This window comes from Camelina sativa, chromosome 19 (assembly GCF_000633955.1).
Source record: "Camelina sativa cultivar DH55 chromosome 19, Cs, whole genome shotgun sequence".
Taxonomy (NCBI): Eukaryota; Viridiplantae; Streptophyta; class Magnoliopsida; order Brassicales; family Brassicaceae; genus Camelina; species Camelina sativa.
In genome coordinates this window covers 11,830,814-11,839,217 of record NC_025703.1, presented here as the reverse complement: position 1 = coordinate 11,839,217, position 8,404 = coordinate 11,830,814, and positions in this window count along the sequence as shown.

Below are 8,404 nucleotides of genomic sequence, written 5' to 3'. Positions count from 1 at the left end.
TAAGCAATGCAAGCTACATGAACACTCTGTTTTTGTAAAAAATTTTGCAAAAAATTTCAAATTTGTAGGTTTTTTCTATGCCTTAGATGAAATGCAACTACTAACATGATTATGCTAAAAATTTGAAATAAGAAAACAAAACACAACATCAAATGTCATCTCAAACCCTCCCCCAAACTCAAATTACACAGTCCCTTGTGTAAGAGAAATTTGAAAGAGGATTTAAGACTCAAAACAAAATAAAACTATAGATGCAATGGTATTTACAATGAAAGGTGATGTTGGTACCTTATGGATTGTGGAAGAAGTTGTCCACATCCTCATTCATGCTATCCAATGTGTAGCTGGAGCTTGCTTCTTGATTTTGAGGCAGGGAAGGAGGCAACTCGACTATGGCCATCGACTGGTACTCGGTCGAGTGCCCGGTCGAGTGTGTCGGTCGAGTTGGTTGTCGAATGGGTGGTGGTGGGAAAAATTGTTGACCTTGCTGCTGGTAGTACTGATGCAAGAGAGCTGGATCCATGAAGTATTGGGGAGGGATGGGAGGGTAAGCTTGGCCATAGGGATAGCCTGCTGGAGCTGGGAAACCATAAGGAGGTCTGGGCAGGTTCTCGGCCGAGTGCATTGGAGGTGCTCGGTCGAGTGGTTGCTCGAGTGAACCGGTCGAGTGCCTTGCCGACTGTTGTTCTGGGCGACTTAAACTTCTCCTCCTCTGAATTGACTACATGCATTGAACCCTAGGTGGTTAAACTGGGTTTTCAACTCTAGACAATGCTCTAGTTGAGCTACTCCTCCTCAAAGGGCTAGATGGTGTTGGTGAAGAGTTCCCACTCTTCAATTCAACAATCTCCTTCTTTAAACCCTTGATGGACTTAGTCATCCTTCCCATCTTCTTTTTCAGCTTATCAAAGTTCTTTCCATGCCACTTGTTCCACTTTTGTAGAAGTTTCAACCTCTTACTAGTCTCTCTCACTCCTCTATTATCCCTTGGATTTGGCTCATACTCTTCAAAGTAAAATTGTTCTTCCCCATCAGCCATTTCCACATCTTCAGCTTGATCTTCTATTACTTGGGCTGTCCCATCAAACAAAAACTCAGTGGCTGGCCAAAAGTCAATATTTAGCCCTTCTCTTATGGTGGTGAGAGCTTGATTAGGCAGAACAAGTTGTGTCTTCCCATGTGTTGGAAGTTCAAAGTTGAAGATGTGCTTCGAATGGTGCATCTCCTTGGCTAGAATGAGAGTGGAGGTCGTAGTTGGTGTCAATCCATCTTGGTTTGACCTTCTTTCCCTTGAGTGGTACCTTGGTAGCTAATAGCATTGGAGTGATGATGCCTCCAATGGTAAGAACTCCAACTGATCCTCTCTTGTGCAGCTTGCTTACCCAACTCCTATAGTAGGTCAATTGATTAATGAGGACCATAACAAGATCAGTCTCTACACTGCTCCCAAAGATGATGGTTCCATCCCTTGCTTGAGTGATGATTCCATAAAGGGCCATATCAATAATCTTGAGTTCTCCCTCATTGAGATTTCCAGTTTCCTTCCTAGCAAAGAATGTATTTGCTAGGGCCTTGTGGAAGTATCTCAAAACTGGGCTCCTTATCTTGGAACTCTTGGTCTTGGAAGATGAGTAGAAGTTGCTATCCCCAATAGTCTCCCAAACAGAAAATAGCTCTTCCTTTGGTATCATCATAGTCCTATGACTACCAACTTCAAATCCAAAGATATTGGCTATCTTCTTGAATGAAAGCTCATATCTCTTTCCCTTGATGGTGAAATTACAGCAACCAGCTCCTAAGTCTTTATCCATCCTTGGGTAGAAGTGCATCTTGATGGTGGCTAGGAACTCACAGCTTTCCTCTCTATACCCTTCCATGCACAATCCCATGAACTTGCTTAGATTGCACTTCTCAAATAGATACTATACATCTTCAGCAATCCCCAACTTCTCCATGGTTTCCTTGTGTGGAAATCTTGTTCCTTGGCAGCTCATCCTCATGAAAGTTTCATAGAGCTGTTTTGGAGTTAACCCACAAAATTCTTCTTCTTCTTCTTCACTCTCACTTTTAACCTCTTCTTGTTGAAAATCAACTGCTGGCCTCTTTCCCTTTGCCTTGTTCCTCCTTATGTGTTCTTGAAGAGTGAACTCCATTTCTTCTTCACTCTCAGTTCTCTCTGGATCTTCCTCAATGGGTTGATGCTTCTTACTCGGCACGCCACTCGACCGCCTACTCGAACCCGCACTCGATCGTTTGCTTGCTCGAGTATGTGGTCGAGTACTTCCCCCAACTTGTCTTCTTGATGCAAGTTGTGCATCATTTCGTTCCAAAGAGCGATCAACAGCTTGTTGAGATGATCTTGTAGATCTTGAAGACAATTTGAAAGAAAGGAACTGAAAGAAATAGACTCAAAGCTCAAAGTTAATAGGTTAGTAACCCAAAAACCAAAAGAACTAAGCTTGAGCAAGAAGATGAACTTGAGAGAGATTTTAAGCTAGATTTTGAATGTTTTAAGCAAATGTGAGTGTGAGAAACATATGATCGAGTTTAGCTCTATATAAAGAAGTTAAGGGGATAAGGAGACAAGGGTCGATCGTCCATACCATTCAAATTTGAATTGAGAATCTTTGACTCTCTTTTTGCTGCAACTCGACCCCACCACTCGACCCCACGTGGTCGAGTGCTTGACTAAAATTTGAAATTTGAACCTCTTTCTCCCTCCACTCAATCGTGCAAGACAAAATTGAATCGATTGGGCTTGAAATTTTATTCCACTCGATCAGGTACTCGATCGTGTGTGTGGTCGAGCACCTGGTCGAGTGCTTTGCTGACTTCAGTTTGCTGTGAGAAATTTTTACTATGGGCTTCAATAAGTGATAAATCCTCCCCAGCTTGAACTTCAATGTCCTCAGTGACAGCTTCCTCATAGAGATGAATGGGTTTTGCAGTAAACTCCCTTGAGTTTTGAATAGCTTTTCCAGGAAGTTGATTCTGCTTGGGGGCTGAAGTAGAAGCAATGTTGCTTTCCATGTACTTCACTCTAGAGTTCAGACTTTCAAACTTGATGTTGAGATCATTATACAGAGAAGTTAACTTTTGGTTCAGCTCAGCAAACTTCTTTGCATCCTCAATCTGCCCATTTGCTTGCCCAAACAACATTTGTTGCATCATTGCCCTTAAATCTGTTTCTTGGCCCCGGTTAGTCTGAAACCCTTGCGGGGGACACAATTGAGGCTGGAACCCTTGATGTTGTTGTTTGGGTGCATAGTTGTTTTGCTGTTGGGGTTGTTGAGGTGGGTAGATTAGATTTTGAGGATTTGCTACATTGGTGCTTCTATAGGAAAGGTTGTTGTTCTTGAACTGATTGTATCCTTTGAACCCTCCTTGATTCTGCATGTAGCAAATCTCAGCAAATTCATTCTCCCCATCTTGAACTGGAGCCTGTTCTTCAGCAAGGAAATGAATGTTCTTTTGTTGGCTTAGTAGGATCTTGTCCAACTTCTCATTGACCAATTTCAAGTCCTTCTTGTACTTCTCATCTTGATCATTGGAGACAAACCTTACTGATCTATCATAGTCTTCATTGTAGTTCCCATCATATTGTGCTAGGTTCTCTACTAGCTCTCATCCTTCTTCTACATTCTTGTTGAGGAAATTTCCATTGGAGGTTGTGTCCAAAAAGCATCCTTATCTTGGGTAAGACTCCTCTATATAGGGTGTTGAGTAGAGATTCATTGCTAAACCCATGATGTGGACACTGAGTTTGGAAGCCCTTGAATCTCTCTCATGCCTCACAAAAGCTTTCATTGTTTCTTTGTGCAAAGCCAGAGATTTCATTTCTCAATCTTGTTGTTCTTGCATTGGAGAGGAACTTGGCTAGAAAGGCCTTATTGCACCCATCCCATGTTGTGATTGCACCTGTAGGGAGGGTCTTCTCCCACAAATGAGCCTTGTCTCCAAGGGAGAATGGGAACAACCTGAGTTTAAAGTTTTCTTCACTTACACCATTTATCTTTGTCAAGCCACAAATTCTGTCAAACTCATCAAGGTGATCTAGGGGGTCTTCCATTGGCAACCCATGAAATTTATTGGCTTGAATCATGGAGATCAGTCCACTCTTGATCTCATAATTATTGTCTGCAACTGCAGGTGGCACAATACTAGCTCTTTGGTTATGGGTATTGGGAGCATCTCCTGCACCAATGTGTCTTGGCCTTTGCTCTTGATTATTTTGTTGCTTCATTAGCAACTGATTCTCTTGTTCTTCGAGTATTCCTGTTCTCTGATGTCTCAGGTCTCTTGGTAATCGATTGATGTGATCAAGGTACCTCTGAAGATTCTGATTTCCCTTGGATCTTGTTTGCATCAACTGACCCGGTGACGGACTCGATCAATGACTCGAACAGGTACTCGGTCAAGCACAAGCTCGAGTTGAAGGTCTAGCTGACTGAGGCGTGAAGGTGAATTCAATCCGGGTTGTGACTTGATCAGGTACTCGATCGTGCAGACGGTCGAGTGGTAGCTTGAGTTGTATGTCGAGTTAGTACCTGAGATTCAAAACAACCAAGCAGGTGAAGAATTTGAATCAATAGTGATCAAAGGAGCAATAGAACTTAATCTTAGACTAGTATAAATCCTAAATGTCACAAACAAACACTCAAACCGGCAATGGCGCCAAATTGAAACATGTTATTTTGTGTGGTGATGGATGATGATATGAATGTGAATATAGAGATGATGAATGAACAGGTGGATGCAAGGTGTTTCTATTACCCTTATGTAGTTGTAGCATAAAAGATGTCAAACCATAATGAGTGTGATGCAAACAATCAGGATGTGAATACTCATCTAACTCAAGCCAAATATGATGAATGATTTTTACTAACAACCTAATGATGATTCTGAAATGCAGAATGTAAAGCAACTATGACAGGATTCTAAATGCAAAGTAAACAATAAAACAAAGCAGGAATGAAACTAAACAGGAACAAAAATTATACTAATGCAGGGCAAGTAAAGGAATATGATTAAACAGAAATGAAACCAGAAATGAAACAGATATGATGCAGAACATAAACAAGAACTCTGGGATGGGCTTGAGCAGGCACTCGATCGGGTGTGCGATTGAGTGGGTGGTCGAGTTGAAAAACGTATGAACAGAAACAGAGCAGAAATTGAAAACAGAGCAAATAAAATCAAATCAAACAACAAGCAATTAACAGGAATTAAGCAGGGAAATCAATAAACAAAGAAAGGTCCTAAGGATGGATTCATGGGATGGACTCAAGCTATGGTTATCTAAATTGGTCAACAAACCTCAATCAACAATGAGCTATCTCTAGACAATGATCTTCTAATACATGTTAATCCATTCTCATGACAATAACAATCAAGCAAAGATACTTCTTAGACCTAGTTCTCACTAGCTATTACATATCAAAACAGGCATTAAACAACCAGATCATCAATGTCAAAAATCATAGTAAACATCTAATCTCTTAGCATGCTTCATGATAATCTCTAGTATTAGCTTTATCTAACAACTTAGACATTGGTGTGATGCTAATAAGCTTAAGATCTACCCTTACCCTCTCAGTATAAGAATAGCATAGAGTGTATCTAACCCAGAAGAGATATTAAGCAATCAATCTTGACAAATCTAAACAACCATAACCCTTATCCATCCTAATCCATCATAATCCATCCTTAAGATCCTAAACCACTACTCACAATCACAAAACATGATGAACAAAGTCATAAACCCAGAAATCAATGAAACTTGCATTATTAGAAAGATGAGATGAAGATCTACAATATTGAAGAAGAAATCAAACTCAAATTCTTAATACTTTGAAAGTTATGGAACCAACAAGTATCAAATATTTCTTATCAAAAATGCAAAAGTGGCTAACGATTCTAAAAATAAGAGAAAAGCAAAAAAGTAAAAAATACCCTAAAGGGTAAATACTAGGTCTAGATTTTTTTCTCTAAAGTGGTCTCTCTTTTCTTTGGTGGCTGCATGTACAAGGCTTTATATAGAAAAAGGAGGGGAAGTCCTAAAAAGGCTAAAAGACAAAATAGAAGGGCGGCTCGGTCAACTCGACCAGATGCTCGGTCGAGTACCTGATCGAGTGACCTCTTCTTCTGATTCTTCCATCCGGTCGAGTCCTTCTCCGCACACGGTCGAGTGGGCGGTCGAGTGGACTTCCGGACCTTGATTCTTCATCTCTAACTCCCTTGTTTTCTTCACTCGATAGCTTCAATCTTCTTCAACATTCCTTCAATGCTCTTTAGGATCCAAAATCACCTGTTTATGCAAGAAACTATGCAAATGCAATGCAAATCTACTCTAATGCATAAACAGTTCTAAAGCTATACAATAGTGGACAAATGAGATAGAAAATCATGCAAAAGATGTGAATATACTAAGGGAAAACAAGGTAAAATATATGAACATCAGCTGGTAAGAAGAGACAAAACTGACACAAGTTTTGAAACGATCGCACCCAGATTCCCAATCTTTACACCGGACACATGGGAAACAATCTCACTGGAACCCCATAATTCCGACAAGACAACCGGCGTCAATCGCTTCTGACAAAAATTCCACAAATACTAGCTAGAGCAAACTATCTCATACTCTGCAGCTACTAACAGTAATCATACAAACCTACTTCAGCTCCACAAGCGTTTTACATTTATAGACTCTAATTACTCCACCAACTGGCCACTTCATGATCCACCTAAACAAGCCACTTAAACATATTTCCCAAACACCACCTCATCTAGTTACTGAGTCGCACAACCAACCATCCCTAGCGACCGAGTAATAAGAAAGGTGGGCTGGAATACTTCATTCCGTCCAGCCACGGAAACACTTCTCCGATGAATCCATCGATCCACCGTCTTAACTCTAACTTGGTTCTACAACTACCATGATCTTTCTTCATAAGCTTATAGAGGTTTCAGCTCAAACCGAGCTTGTTAGTTCAACCAATAACACAATTCAATCCATACAAAATCTTATATAAACATTCGAATTATTCACAAACTAACCGTTCAAATCGAAGTTCCACCGTTGGATATGGAGTCCGTACTATCACGAGTCTCCCCACCAAATTTTGTCTCGATCAGAAATGTTGTGAACCGCCAAATGCCGCCTAGAAAGAGCCATCTCAGAACAGTTTCTAGGGTTCATACTTAGCCAAGATTTCACAGTTTCAGCGAATTACTTGTCCAGGAAGCAACGAACATAACTCCTCTAGATCAACTCCGAATGGAACTATTTCAAATGCTATGGACTCTTGACTTGATGGAGATCACGCCAGTATAATCACCGTTACGAAAAAAATATAAAATCTGGGCCGGCGAGCCTCCAAAGTCGGCTACTCCACACTGCCTTTATCTCCAATCTTCTTTCACTCTCTTTCTCCTCTTCAGCTCTGTTCACTCTTCTCTGTTCTCCCATAACTAGAGAAGCTTTACACAGCCATAACATGACTGTCCAGACCCACAAGAGGCTTCCCCACCTCCGCAGCGTCTCTCTCTCTCATCTCCGTCATGACTCCATCGCGCCTCTCTCTCCTTTTTGATAACAACATCCACCCACATCACAACATCCCTTGCTCTAGAACTCACGTTGCTTCTCCTCCTCTTGAATCGGAAGACAACACGAACACAAAAACAACTCTATGGAGAAGGAGATGCTTACATGTATACACATACTAATATACACGGCTCACTCCTCTCCTCCTTACATCACCACCAAACCAGGCGCTACGCCTTTTATCTCTTTACCCAAACATTGATCAACGTAAGCCAATACATACACTGACTATTACAAACACGAGCCAACCACAACAATAACGGTGGTGGCAACTAGAACAATCATGACAAACACTTTCTCTCTTACGATTACATAATCACTTTAATAATCGATTCTAAAGATCACTCCAATAAACAAATCCACGCAACCAAGAAAATACGATCCTCTTCCCATAACCACCAAACTCACAAATCAGCGACTCACATAACACAACAACATACACGAGATTTAAGGGGTAGCCGATACCTTTTCAACAACACTGGTTTGCCCTCCGATGAAGACTTGACACGCGAAGACAAAGGTTGTTCACAACGAGAGTCTCGTGGTTCACAAACGGAGGCAACCAACACGAACAACATAACATGGCTCTTACTCTAACACCAAACCGAACTCATCCCCTCTGTTCCTCATACCACCACCGAGCTTCTCTCTCCCCTTTCATCCCTCTCGGTGGCGACGACCATCCACCCCCAGATCCCCTCCAAGACCCGCGGCCTACCATGCTTTTCCGGGAATAGGGTTTTTCCTTTGTTTGTTTCAATTAAACCACAAAATTCGCTAAACCAAAAGTTAATTAAA